Source organism: Lactuca serriola, chromosome 6, assembly GCF_051521515.1.
Source record: "Lactuca serriola cultivar US96UC23 chromosome 6, Lser_US96UC23_V15, whole genome shotgun sequence".
NCBI classification, from domain to species: Eukaryota; Viridiplantae; Streptophyta; class Magnoliopsida; order Asterales; family Asteraceae; genus Lactuca; species Lactuca serriola.
In genome coordinates, this window is record NC_136413.1 from 27246069 (window position 1) to 27261951 (window position 15883).

A 15883-nucleotide genomic window follows, 5' to 3' on the forward strand; every position below is an offset into this window, starting at 1 on the left:
CCATTTAATTGATAGGTTGCATTGGTAGGAGCAGGTAAAGCTGATGGTGAGGGATGAACAGGTGGGATATATGGGACAACAGCTGTGAAGGGGTACGCGACAGTTAGCTTTGGAATCTGAGGATCATAGGAACTAACAAGAGCTAGAGGGCCTCTTGTGACTTGTCGTAGGGTTTGTGCAACATTTGATTCATGACCTTGAAGCTCTTCGAACAGTTGGTAGAGCTTCAGCTTTTTCAGAGATCTATTACTTTGAAGACAAGATTTCACATTTCCCCATCCCTTTCTGAGGTTGTTAAGAAACTTGAGGTTGTATTCTAGTGGAGTTCGGACTATCCCATGAGCTGTCATGTTGTTGACGCCGATTCGGTATCTATTTCAAGCCGAGAAAACAGATTCACCAAGAGAGGTAGTGAAAGTATCGAACTCATTGACAACCAAGGTTAGACGCTTGTCCTTCATATTTTCTGATCCCTTGAACAGGTCTTGAAGTGTGTCCCAAATCTCTTTAGTAGATTTTCACAACTTAATGTTCTCAAAGAGAGAAGGTGGAACACCAAACACCATTTCGGAAAAGGAAACCTGATCTGCATGCAGCTTTTCGATGTCATCAACAATGAGAGGTGCTTGACGCTATTCAGCTTGTCCCATGAGAGTTATAGTAGCATCTCTAATAGTTGTTCAAACTAGAACATGTGGACCTTATTTAACGGATCTCCAGATAGCTTCACCTTTTTCTTTACCAAGTAAAAACTTTCCATTATGACTTTCCGGTAATCATACTCTTCAACAACTAGCATGGGGCATGAGAAGGGCAACCCACGCTATTTTCTATTTGCATTGAATACATTTGTTGAGAATTAGAAGTAGCCATTGAAGTTAAGATATCTTGAGCAAAAGTGGTATATTGAAGAACTTTTATCCTGGACACAGAAATGATCGAAATACCACGGTAATCTCGAATCAATTATAATCTGTTCTTATGGATTCAAAGGAAAATGACACAAGCTCTGATACCAATTTTAAGAACAAAGATATGATGCGTAGGGACAAGGCTTGAAAACTCAAACCTTGAGTTAATGCTTAAGATCAATGTCTGATTTTATTTTAGAGTAAAGTGAAAGTGAAGTAAATGTAAGTATAGCTATCTTTAGAGCAACAATCCGTGATATTCTTGTCATTAAAACACTCCTTATATAAGAAAAGGAGGAACATCGTACAATTTGGTGAAACAAATAAAGGACGGGATAATAAACAGCTTCTAACAACTGATTATCCAAGGTTATAAAAAGACTCATTCCTATGAAATGTCAAATCACATAAACAACAAGAATAATAAATACATTAACAGACACTTGATCTCGGATCACTCCTTCATCTCGGAACTTGCTCCACTTCGGACTCTAACTCCATCCTGTATCACAACACATTTCGGACTCAAGACTGACTTCAGATCTTCAAGAGTTTGAGATTTCTAGAGGTTCACATTCAGGTTCTAACACAAGTATTCCCAACAATTGTGACATCCCCAAAATCACGGCCAGAAAAGACCGATTTGTTTATGCTTTGTTTTTAAAATCAGAGTAATCGTTTAAAGAAAACTGTTGCGGAATTTGTTCCCAAAAACAAAAATATGATAACCATTTATCCAAACATTTTTCAAAGAGAATGTATTTTCATTAATTAATAAAACCTTAGGATGTCATGTTCGATACAGACCAAAAGCATAAACAATATAAAATAGACCTTACAATAGTTATTTATAACTACTAATCTATAATCCAAAATCTCTCGTCAACTCCGCCAACTTATACCCTTGTGCCATTACCTGTAATGAAAAGAAAACCGAGTGGGTGAGGCTTGGGAGCCTGGTGAGCATATAGGGTTTTCAACCCACAATAATATAATTATTATATTTAATCAGCAAACAATCAACCCAATTACCCATCCCCGTTATCTTCTTAAGGTTTTACCCTAAGAACCAACTATCCTTCATTCATTTATTCGTAAGGAATTGGCACGAATTCCATTGCTGCCAAAGTTTATTTATCAAGTACTAAATCCATAGTTATCAGGCGCTAACTCCATAGTCACCAAGGTTCACTTAACAAGCGCTAACTCCATAGTCACCAAGGCTTACTCAACAAGCGCTAACTCCATAGTCGCCAAGGTTTACTCAACGTGCGCTAACTCCATAGTCGCCAAGGTTTACTCAACGTGCGCTAACTCCATAGTCGCCAAGGTTCATCAAATAGGCACGAAGTCACATCGTCGCCAAGGTTTATACAATAGGCGCTAACTCCATAGTCACCAACTATCCCATCTACCCAAGTTCTACTCAACATTTTCGTAGATATAAATACTTACACAGTTTAAATCATTTAACACTTGTATAAAACATCAACTCCACGCCCATCTCAAATAGACAAATAATATATAAACACATAGCACGTATTTCATAGCAAATACTTCATATTTATGTGTTAGAAGAAAGTAACTACACTCTCACACATATAAACAACAATATACTTAATACACTCAAACCATACTTGTATTATTATCGTGTTTATCAAAGGTAGTATACACTCACTTGATCAGAAGATGATCGGACAGCACTACGGCTTGTAGAAGTAGTATTCTTCGGTAGATCTGGAAGATCTCCACAAAAATCGAACTTCTCGCTGGCAGAGCTTCGGCTCGGGAATCTTACTTCTCGGGATCTTCAGGACCTCGGGACTTACTTCGGGGCTCGGGAATGATACCGGGGCTTCGGGGTACTTCTGGCACGCAAAACGATGCAAAACGGGAGAGAGAAGAGAGAAAAAGAGCAATTGAGTCGGTTGCCCTCGCATTCTATTTATAGGAGGCTGGAGCCTCGGAGTACGCGGGGCGTACGACGTTACGCCGAGCGTACTAGTCCGAAATCGCCATTGCTTACGTATCCAAAGTCACTTGAGTGCGAGGTGCGTCATGCTTCGCGGTACGCGGGGCGTACAGCAATACGCTGTGCGTACTTTGGATGAGTCCGATGACTCCTTTTCGGATAATACCAAGATTTAGAATTAAATTTAAATATTAAATATTTAATAAACTTCGGAAATTCATATCTTCTTCATACGAACTCCGTTTTTGACGTTCTTTATATCCACGCGTAGGTGAGACTACGCTCTACAACTTTCGTTTAGACTTCGTCGGCTAATTTTGACTTTTATTTTTATTAATTATTTTTAGTAGGCCGGGACAGAAAACTTCGTTATAAATTCATAACTTCTTCGTTTGACGTCCGTTCTCGCCTAACTTTTCATCGCTTCGATACCAACAACAAGATCTTCGATTCTCGTTTAGATTGATTTGACTAAAAACCGCTCGATCTCAAATCGAGTATTTCGGGCTGCATACTGCTAAGTCGAAACTTCAATAAATCATTACTTCCTCATACGAAGTCAGATTTGGGCGTTCTATATATGTACGGAATCCTTGTAACATATACTAAAACTTAGTTAAGATTATTCATTCTAAATAATCTTTTATCAAAAAGTCATTTTTGACGCTTATCGTCTCTAAATTGACTAGCTTTGATCTACGGGCGTTACAACAATCCTCAATACTTATCATAAACTCGAAAGTATAAAAGTATGTGATTTTATGGTTACGAAAAAATAAATCTTAAGTTAAGAACCAATTATTGTTTGTTACTTGTGTTGAATTATAAAACAATTACAGATGTTACAAATCAACTAACTTTACTATAAATTAAACAAATTCAAGAAAAGAATAAATTAAATTTATTAGTAAAACAAAACATAAATTATAAAGTTAAAATCAAATCCAATGATATCAATTAAGGATAGTCGAATTAGAAACTTAAAATCATAAAAGAAAGATTTTTAGTTGTCCATGGCTAAAACCTGAGTTCAAATATATAATTGATAGAAGTTTTAGTGCATTAAAATGATAAAATACCGAATAACAGCTCTAACTAGTGTTCTTTAATGCTTCGTTGCTCTAAAACTCATATTTTTATTGGAATACTTACTTTAAGACAAACGTGTATAGTAGTATATAGTTGAGGGTTGGTTATGTAAATATTTTGAGTTTGGTAAAGTTATTCGTTGTATGTGTTAGACGAAAGGTAGAAGGAGAAAGATTCATGTATATAATGAATCTTCGCGATTCATTCTTTCAATAATGAGAAGATGATTTCTATTCTTGAATCATTGAAAAATAATATGGTATCAGAGCAAGAGTTTTTCGATATGTAATTTCTCCATTGTTGATTCCCATTCTTTTCATTTTCGGATCCAATTTTGTATCTGTTCTTAATTCATCGTGTCAATAACTGCTTCCTCAAGTAATTCTATAGGATTGATACCTTCAGGATCGATCGAGATTTCAAATCCTCTTTTTCTCAGCACTTCGGATAATCCGAGTACTATACTTGTTTCAAATGTTTTTGATGGAACTGGATTCACGATGTGGAAGAGATCTATGATTCTTGCTTTATCAGCAAAGAATAAGACCAATTTCATTAATGGATCTATTGAGAAGCCAAGCTCTAATTCTCCAGATTATCATAATTGGAACAAATTCAATTCTATGGTTATCAGTTGGTTACTGAATTCATTGTCCAAGGAAATTGATGAAAGTGTTCTTTTCTTGCAAACTGAAAAAGAAATCTGGAATAAAATCAATCAAAGGTACGAACAAACCAACGGAGCGTTAATTTTTCAAATCCAAAAGCAATTTTTTTCCTTAAGCCAAGGATCGGATGATTTTTCTACTTATTTCACCAAGATCAAGTGAATTTGGGATGAGCTGAAAACTATACATGAAATTCCTAATTGTTCTTGTGGATCTTCTGCTGCAATCAACAAATTTCTCGAAGAACAAAGGCTTGTTCAGTTACTCATGGGATTTAATGTCTCATACAACGCTATTAGAGGCCAAATCCTAATGATGTCTCCTCTTCCTTCCATTTCTACTGTTCATTCCTTGTTAATTCATGAAGAGAGACAAAGAGAAATTTCTGCCAATCCAAATTTGACAATTGATTCTATGCCGATGCATGTTAACAATTCAACTCCAAATTATCAATCATCCAAGAAGTATTGCTCAAATTGCAAGAAAATTGGACATGTCAAGACTCATTGTTATAGATGGATCGGTTTTCCATCTAATTTCAAATTTACAAAGTTAAAGAAATTTGAATCTACTGCTCACAATGTTGTTGACAATATTCCAGACAACAATCAAGGCATTTCACCTGATCAATACAAACAGCTCCGTGAACTCTTGTCAAAAGTCAACATAAATGAAACTACTCGTGTTAATTTTGTTCTTACTGATGGTGCTATGGATACATCAGGTAATTTTCTTGATTCTTATGGAAAACATGTTTCTTATGCATTTAATGTTGTTATAGGTTCAAATCAAGAACAGTCAGCATGGATTATAGATTCAGGGCTTCATATCACATTTGTTGTCATAAATTGCTTTTCACTACTTTAAACAATTTTTCAAGATCTCATTTGAGTGGGTTACCAAATGATCAGTCTATACAAGTTACTCAATATGGAACTGTACCCATTCATGATAAAATCATACTTTCACAAGTATTATACGTTCCTGACTTCAAGCACAATCTCATATCAGTTTCAAAGGCCTCTTCTCAACTTAAGGTTTAGGTGATTTTTACTGATGAGTTTTGTGCAATGCAAGCCCCTTTATCCAGGAATAAGTTCATCATTGGAAAAAGGATTAAAAATCTCTACACCAGGAACTACAAGATTTTGAAGAATCCTGTATTTGTAGACAATTTTTCCAAAAATTGTATGAACCGTAATAAGATTGATAATAATCATCTGTGGCACTATAGATTAGGTCATTTACCAATCTATAAGATGAAAAGTATGTCTTTATTGAAGAAAGATTGTAATGAACAGACTTATGATTCTTGTGATATTTGACATCAAGCAAGACAACATAAGCTATCATTTACTACTAGTGATTTTGTGTCAAGTATTCCTTTTGATCTTCTTCATGCTGATGTTTGGGGACCTTATAAGGTTGAGACTTGTAATGGTTTTAAATATTTCTTAACACTTGTTGATGACTATTCAAGATGCACATGGGTACATTTGATGAAACATAAGAGTTTTGCATTCAATCTTATTCAAGCTTTCATCAAATATGTTAAGAATCACTTCAACATCAATGTTAAAACAATAAGAACAGATAAGGGTTCAAGCAACGAAGATATTAAGTTTTTCCAAGAACAAGAAATCATTCATCAAATATTATCAACAACTCTTCACCATATGAAATGTTGCTCAAAGTCAAACTAGATCTCAACAACATAAGATATTTTAGATGTCTATGTTATGCTTCCACAAATTCTCATAACAAAGACAAATTTCAACCAAGAGTTGATACATGTATATTTGTAGGATATCCTTTTGGTAAAAAAGGATATAAAGTTATCAATTTAACAACCAAGGGTATTTCTATCACAACTCACAAGGAATGTTATTTTTGTTGAAGAAAAATTTCCATTACACAATGGTTATAATCTTGATGCTTCCTATTTTCCCACTGTTTTTGAAGAACCTTATCAGTCACTAAATGAACTTCAACCTTCTCTTTCTTCAAATGATCAATTCATTGAACCGAATGATCATATTCCTGAACCAATTCAACCAAATAATCATATTCCTGAACCACCACAACCACCTTAACAAATTCCTCCTCAACCTCAAACCCAACTACAAAGAACAACAAGAAGATTTGTCAAACATGTTCACTTAAACGATTATATTTGCGCAAATGTTCAAATTCAAGGTGATTGTTCTGATGAATGTTGTAACATAATCACAAAATTGGTTCATACTAGACAAACCATCTTTTCATCATTATATTAATCAAGTTGATTTCTTAGCTTTAAATGTCCAATCTAAGATTGTTGAGCCTCAATTTTATCATCAAGCTAAGGGAAATCCTTTATGGGAAGAAGCAATGAAGAAAGAACTTGATGCACTACATTCTAATCACATCTGGAATATAGTTCCTCTTCTAAAGGGTAAGAAACCAATTTCATGCAAATGATTTATAAAGTGAAGTACAAATCAGATGGCACAGTTGAGAGGTACAAAGCCAGGTTTGTAGCAAAGGGCTTCACTCAAAAAGAAGGTATTGACTTTCATGAAACCTTCTCACCAGTCATAAAATTCAATATAGTCTGATGTCTAGTTAATCTTGCAGTCAAAAAGGCTTGGAAAATCCATTAATTTGATGTGAATAATGCCTTTTTGCATGGAGATTTACATGAAACTGTTTATATGAAATTACCCCTAGACATGGACTCTTCATCAACTATGGTTTGTAAATTGAAAAAGTCATTGTATGGGCTCAAACAAGCATCATGTCAATGGTATGACAAATTATCGTCGACTTTACATGATAGAGGTTTTGTAAGGTCCAAGAATGATCATTCATTGTTCACAAAGAAAAGTGACAATTCATTGGTTATTGTGGTAGTCTATGTTGATGATGTTCTTGTGACTGGGAATAATGAACAAGAGATTCTGGATTTAAAAAGATTACTTCATAAATGATTCCAAATAAAAAATCTAGGAATGATTAATTTCTTCTTAGGTCTTGAATTTATTCACACTCAAGATGGAATCATTATGCATCAACACAAGTACATAAAGGAATTACTTGATGAATATTCTATTTCATCATCATCACAAGTTACTTCCCCACTTCCAAGCAAGCTCAAATCCCTCTATACAAATGATGATCCTCTCTTAGATGCCACTTCATATCGCCAATTAACAGGAAAGCTTAATTTTGTGTTGCATACACGTCCATATATTGCATTTACTGTGCAATTTCTGAGTCAATTCAACAGTTCTCCATGTCAAAGTCATTTTGATGCAGCAAAACATGTATTGGCTTACTTACAAAATACGATTTATAAAGGTTTACTTATGAATAATAAACCAAGTTATCAGGTGGAGGCATTTTGCGATTCTGATTGGGCAGCTTGTCCAACTACCAGACATTCTGTTGGTGGCTATTATATAACAATGGTAGGTAGTCATGTTTCATGGAAATCAAAGAAACAAGCAACTATTTATTTGTCTTCTGCTGAGGCAGAATATCGTTCCATGAAAAGAGTATTTTCTGAACTCGCTTGGTTAAGTCGATTGCTTACAGAATTTGAAATTTCCGAAATTACTCGTATTCCTTTACACTATGATAACATGGCAACAATATATATTGTAAAGAATCCAGTCTTCCACGAGCATACAAAAAACATATCGAACTTGATTGTCATTTTGTGCGTGAAAAGCTCCAAGGAAGATTGATTACATTGTCTCATATTTCTACCAAACAATAACCTGGTGATGTTTTCAAAAAAATCTTAAATGGTTCATACCATAATGAAGTTCTTTTCAGGTTGGGTATGATTGATCATCCATCAACTTGAAAGGGGGCATTAGAATACACACATTAAGACAAACGTGTAAAGTAATATATAGTTGAGGGTTGGTTATGTATATATTTTGAGTTTGGTAAAGTTAGTTGTTGTATCTCTTAGACGAAAGGTAGAAGGAGAAAGATTCATGTATATAATGAATCTTCTTGATTCATTCTTTCAATAATGAGAAGATCATTTATATTCTTGAATCATTGAAAAATAATACTTTTTGCCTCCAAAAATTAGATATATTCGAGTTAATGACCAATGCATGTGTTAGTACTTCAAAAGAAGTGTCGATCAAACAAGTACCTAACTCGGCCAAGTCAACTCAATGCACAACAGTGAATCAATGCATCACATAACCTAACATCGATTCCCATTGTTTTGACCCGACTCGCCCTAGTTAAACCTGAGGCAACATTGATTTGATCGAGGCAAACTTCCAAGATCCATAATGATGGTTTTTGACGGACTCAACTAAGTCAATCCCCGGGCATAGCGTAACTCGACCGTGTAGCTCTATGGAATGTTTAGATGTTTCGAAAGTTTCAACTTTAGATATTAGTTATGATCTTCACAAAACTTGAATTGTAACTCGCAACAACATACTCAGAATGTTCAAAGCTTCAAAGCACCTGAAAAACATCGATAAATTTTGCAGAACGAAGTGTTCGATCAATTTAAATAAAAGTGGCGAGTTATATATAATGAATGAGTTTTTAAGCCTAAATATGATGTCAATACATAAAACAGATGTCCTAAAATATACACAAAATGCATCTAACATGCGACCCCTACATGGCAGTCGAGCAATCGGCATATTTCAATAAATTAATATTAAAAAGAGGGAAGATAAAATATAGACATCATGTGCGAAGGGGATGAAATGTTTTTGGAGGTTTCTTTGCTGCTATTCCGACTTTTTATCTACCTTAATTGTATCAAATGATTATTTTAGAATTAATTAGACCTACCTATAAAATATCGAGGTTTCTTTTATATCTATAATAAATATCTATTATATCTATAATAAATGAACTTATGAATTTATATGTATTAATACCTGCAATGAACTTATGAATTTATATCTGTTAATACCTGCATACATACCCTTGGTCAGGTCTAGTCTGTAAATAGTTTATGTAGATTCATAGAATTTAATACTACTTGGTCCTACAATGCACATGCTAGTGTTTTTACCCAACAGCATTCATGTAATGTTTTATCGTCTTTTGGTTTTCTACAACGTCATATCGGATGAAGTTTACATTTTTTATTACAAGATATACAAGTTAACATGACAATTAAATTACACGTATTAATTTATGATGTTGTTTTGAATAGTAATGTATTCTAATATATATATATATATATATATATATATATATATATATATATATATATATATATATATATATATATATATATATATATATATATATATATATATATATATATATATATATATATATATATATATAGAGGGTTAGGTTCATGTGAGACGGCCTAATTTTTTGATACCATGAGACACATTTTTTTTATTTTATTTTATTTTTTTTAGTTAATTCAAGTTCCGAAAATAATATTTAAAAAAAGAATTTTTTGATTTTTCCATTTACTTTGCATTTTAAAATTATTTTTAGATTTGGTCTCACGGTCTCATAACATTAGAATGGTCTCAAATGAACCAGAACCTATATATATATATATATATATATATATATATATATATATATATATATATATATATATATATATATATATATATATATATATATATACTCACGGTCTCACAAAATTAGAATGGTCTCAAATGAACATGAACCTATATATATATATATATATATATATATATATATATATATATATATATATATATATATATATATATGGTTAGGTTCATATGAGACGACCTAATTTTGTGAAACCGTGAGACGTATTTTTTTATTTATTTTTATTTTTTTAATTTTTTTTAGTTAATTCAAGTTCCGAAAATCATATTTAAAAAAAGAATTTTTGGATTTTTCCATTTATTTTGCATTTTAAAATTATTTTTTAAAATATGTATAGTATAATATTCTATTAGAATATTTCACGTATTTTTCAAAAAAAAAGGATTTTTTTTTATTTTTTTTAGTTAATTCAAGTTCCGAAAATAATATTTAAAAAAAGAATTTTTAGATTTTTCCATTTATTTTGCATTTTAAATTATTTTTTAGAATATGTCAGCGTAATATTCTATTAGAATATATCACGTATTTCAAAAAAAAATGGATTTTTTTTTATTTATTTTTTTATTTTTTTTATTTTTTTATTTTTTTATTTCTTTTTAGTTAATTCAAGTTCCGAAAATAATATTTAAAAAAAGAATTTTTGGATTTTTCCATTTATTTTGCATTTTAAAATTATTTTTAGATTTGGTCTCACAGTCTCACAAAATTAGAATGGTTTCAAATGAACCTGAACCTATATATATATATATATATATATATATATATATATATATATATATATATATATATATATATATATATATATATATATATTTATATATATATATATATATATATATATATATATATATATATATATATGTTCAGGTTCATTTGAGACCATTCTAATTTTGTGAGACCGTGAGATTTGGTTCAGGTCTCAAATGAACCTGAACCTATATATATATATATATATATATATATATATATATATATATATATATATATATATATATATAGGTTCAGGTTCATTTGAGACCATTCTAATTTTGTGAGACCGTGAGATCAAATCTAAAAATAATTTTAAAATGCAAAATAAATGTAAAAATCCAAAAATTCTTTTTTTTTTTAAATATTATTTTCAGAACATGAGTCAACTAAAAAAATTTTAAAAAATTAAAATAAATAAAAAATCCCGTTTTTTTTTAAAATACGTGAAATATTCTAATAGAATATTACACTGACATAGTCTAAAAAAATAATTTTAAAATGCAAAATAAATGGAAAAATCTAAAAATTCTTTTTTTAAGTATTATTTTCGGAACATGAATTAACTAAAAAAAATAAAAAAAATTCCTTTTTTTTTGAAAAATATGTGAAATATTCTAATAGAATATTACACTGTACATATTCTAAAAAATAATTTTAAAATGCAAAATAAATGGAAAAATCCAAAAATTCTTTTTTTAAATATTATTTTCGGAACTTGAATTAACTAAAAAAAAATAAAAAAAAATAATAAAAATAAAAAAATGCGTCTCACGGTCTCACAAAATTAGGCCGTCTCACATGAACCTAACCCTATATATATATATATATATATATATATATATATATATATATATATATATATATATATATATATATATATATATATATATTGCCATAATATTTTATTTTATTTTGCATGTAACATTTTTATTCATTTTGTCAATGTTATTTTATGTTTATTTTAAATTAACTTTTTGTAATCAATTTATGTTTTTTTTTTATTTTATTAAATTTCACTTGGTATTTTAAATCTAATAATTGTAATAATAAATGGATATCAGTTTATTTTCTATCTAATTTCAAAATTCATAAATTAAAACTTAATTATTTTATTTATTTAAATTATTTGTTTAAATTTAAAAGAGAAACGAACCCTTCAATTTCAATAATTTAATATTTTTCTTATTTTCTTTATAAATTCAAATTTCATCAATCGTTAAACATTTTTTTTTATTAAACATGTATACTACAATGGGTCTCACGACTAGTAAGTTATAAAATTGTAAAATTTACAACAAAACCCGCGAATCATAAGTTAAGATCGCGACGTGATGTATAAAGAGAAATCCTAAAGATCTATAAGAGAATAATGACGACCCATATTCCATTTTTACATGATTAGACTTGAAGAAACAATTGTATGTAGAACAACTCCACGTGATTGAAAGAACGCAAATAATTCAACGACAACACCTCTAACAAATTAATGGTGTGTGTATAAGTGAAAATGATCGTCAAATCAGATGTGATGGTGAGATGAGCATATCATTTGAATGTTTTTATCTTGAATGTTGTTAGATGTTGAACTTTGAATGCTATATGATGTTGGCATTTTTAACTTTGAAGTAATCGTCTCTAACAAAATGATTTAGTCTGTAGTGTTGAAACTATAATGCATATGTCACATGCATATCATTTAATGAGTATAGAAGATTCAACTACTTGATTATGAGGCATCCTCTTCATGAATGATTGTTGTACACTAAAATAAGTCATTCATCTTACTTGAATATAAAGTCCCAAAAATACTAAGTAAAAATTTTATTTTTAATAAGATAAAATCATTTATTCCATTCCAACAAAAGATAATCAGATTATAAAATGTATTCTCAAACAGAAGAGTAAAAAACATAAGCATATAGTGTGGAATCTCCGATGGATGCAATGCAATCAAGTTTGGCTCTTCCGCTTGCTACAAGAAGTACATGAAACATTTAAACTTAAACCCATAAGAATAAAGCTTAGTGAGTTCCACAAAATACCACATATCAATTCAAGCCCTACCTACATACATAACTAACATGTATTGGTATGTGGTATTTTAGAGAACTTACTAAGCGTTATGCTTATGGTTTTATGTTTATATGTTTCAAGTACTTCTTGCAGAAAGGGGAAGAACCATGCTTGATTGTAGTGCATCTACTGGAGATTACACACTATCTACCTTATGTTCTTACTCTGGTGTTTTTTAGAATACATTTTATACTCTGGTTATCTTTTATTGGAATGCAGTGAATGGTTTATCTTATTAAAAATGAAAATTTTGCTTAGTATTTTTGGGACGTTACAAGTTGGTATCAAAGTCTTGGTTTGAGGGATCAGACACACTCCATAATGTGTATGAAGTCAAATTGAGGATTAATAAAATCTTTTACATGAAAACGATTTTCTTAAAAGGGGTTTATAAAAAAAACGGTGTGATGCATGCAATTAGTCGGAGCTAATGTAAGTGTTCCTAGAATACCCTTACCTGAATGTTATATCTAAGTATGTTATGATATTGATTTCATGCTAATGGTCGGGTAAGGTTCTACTCAGAATTGCATGATAGAATGCAGATTAGGAGAGATGTCTTTATATTCCTGTTATATGAGGTGCTTTAAGGCTTATGCTGATATTGAGAATTATTTTGTGAATGCATTAGGGTGGTACATAATCAAGAACAAATAGCCTTAGAATGTTTGATTCAGCCTTATTTTATGTTCTTGTTTTATGAAGGCATTTCGAACGTCTATTTTATTTTTATTATGTACAACCCACATTCGTCAGGCAATTTTGGAACATCCCAAAAATTGTAAGATAAAAATTTCATTTATAATTCAACCACAAACACCATTTGGCATTTTCAATCATTCGAAAATATATCATAGTAAAAATAGTTATCAGAGTACAATACTAAAATCATAAAGTCGCTGAAACATGGGTGGATGCAGTATAGTCACGTCGGGCCTTCCCTTTTGTATCGGAAGTACCCGGAACCATAAACATAAAACCGTAAGAATAAAGCTTAGGGACAAACTTTCAAGATCTAAAATTTATGCACTACAGTAACCAAAAGCTCATAACACCCAAAACTAGCTAGATCTAACAATTTCGTCATCAACATTCAAACTTTATACCTCCAGAAGAAAGATCAAGGTGAACAAAGTCTGGATCTACAAGCTCCAATGCAACCAACGCTTCTTCAATGAGTTATTTCTTCTTCAAGGTGCACCAAGAACACTCCAAAGCACTTCAAAATACATTCATTTCGCTCACAAGGCTCAAACTAGGGTTAGGGTTTCAATGGAGGGTGTTGGAGAGGTGGAGGATGAGAATGAAATGTTTTTTGGGAAGTTAAGGAGCTTAAATAGGGCTCAAACAATGAAAATAGGGTTTGGGCACTGATCGCGTACGCCCAACATACTAGGGATGCCTTAGTACGCCCAACGTACGCAGCTAAGCCAAAAATCGTCCTAACTTCAAACGGCTGTAACTTCTTCGTTTCAACTCCGATTTCGATGATCCTTATATCTACGGAAAAGTAATGAGAAGCTCTACACCCCTATCAACTCTCATTTGCCATAAAACTTTTCTAAATTAAATCCAAAGTTCATAAAGGCCTGAACTATCACTTTAAAGTTATACTCTTGGGCTCCAAAGCACCAAACGAACTCTCGGATCACCTAATCTACATTATCCACATCCAAAGGGATCTAAATCTCTCTTTCCTGAAAGGCCTGAAGCCATATGATAACTGGTCTTCGGGTCATGACCCCGAATCATGAAACACTTCGACACAGGGTGTTAAAACTCTCCCCCACTTAAGTTACATTTCATCATAGTAATCACTCATTGCTACTCTCCAGGCAATCAGACGATCCGACCAACTCTTCTAGATCCCTGACGAAAGTCGACCCCATCATACGATGACCTTCCAATAATTGAACCCATTCTTATCAGAACTCGCATACTTACTAGGAACGAATGCCTGCTCCCACTAACCTTAACCAATGAAGGACAGACATCACTACTTAGCTCAGATCCAGGAATCCAATACCTTATCCGACTTCCTGGCATGCAAAACCATTTCGGGGTACTATCAATAGGACCTATCTTTGCAATCCGAACTGAAAGAAATCATTCCGGTCCTAAATCATCCAGAAGCCACTTTTAGCATACAATAGCCTAACCATTCCTCGCTATTAAAAAGATCTTTCATATAAAAAATGGCAACTCCCAACATGAGTCTCAACCCCTTATGTCAACTGGGAGCATAACTCACGTCCTGAAATCCAAAGATTTACACTTGCATTCTATCAAAAATCTTCTGCTTCCACGACGACCTTCCATTAAACCAAGATATAAAATCCCCAATGTTAAGACTGGCAGTCTCACATCTGGTCCTGCCATAAGGCTCTATCTAAGAATCTAACTAATAAAGGCTACCCTAGCCTAACCACCACATAGTTACCAACCACTGACCATAGAGTCATCCCACCCTAAACGTGATCCAACACCTTGCTTAATCCTGTCTTCACTGGGTCTCACCCACTCTATCACAACCAAATGGGCCTCGCCCATGGATCTCACCCAATCTCCAAAAACGATTGGGCCTCACCCACGGGTCTCACCCAATCAATTGTTATACAGGCCTAGCCTCACCTCGGATCCAATGATCCTCACTTCAAACAAAGAGTAATCCTATGATAATATTGTTTGCCTCAACCTAGGCATATGTTGATCCTCTTTCAATCTAACAACCACTCCTACAATGGGCTACCTCATTCTGGTGAATGCTATAACTACATCGTAAACTTACAACACTTCCCCGACAGCCTATCATCCTTTTGTATGCTACGACTACCCTGCAATCT

General features: G+C 32.2%; 1 pseudogene; it reads left to right on the forward strand.

Moving 5' to 3' along the window:
* The first annotated feature begins 7630 nt into the window (after positions 1-7630).
* LOC145059596 (secreted RxLR effector protein 161 pseudogene) lies at positions 7631-8368 on the forward strand (annotated as a pseudogene).
* Positions 8369-15883: the final 7515 nt, after the last annotated feature.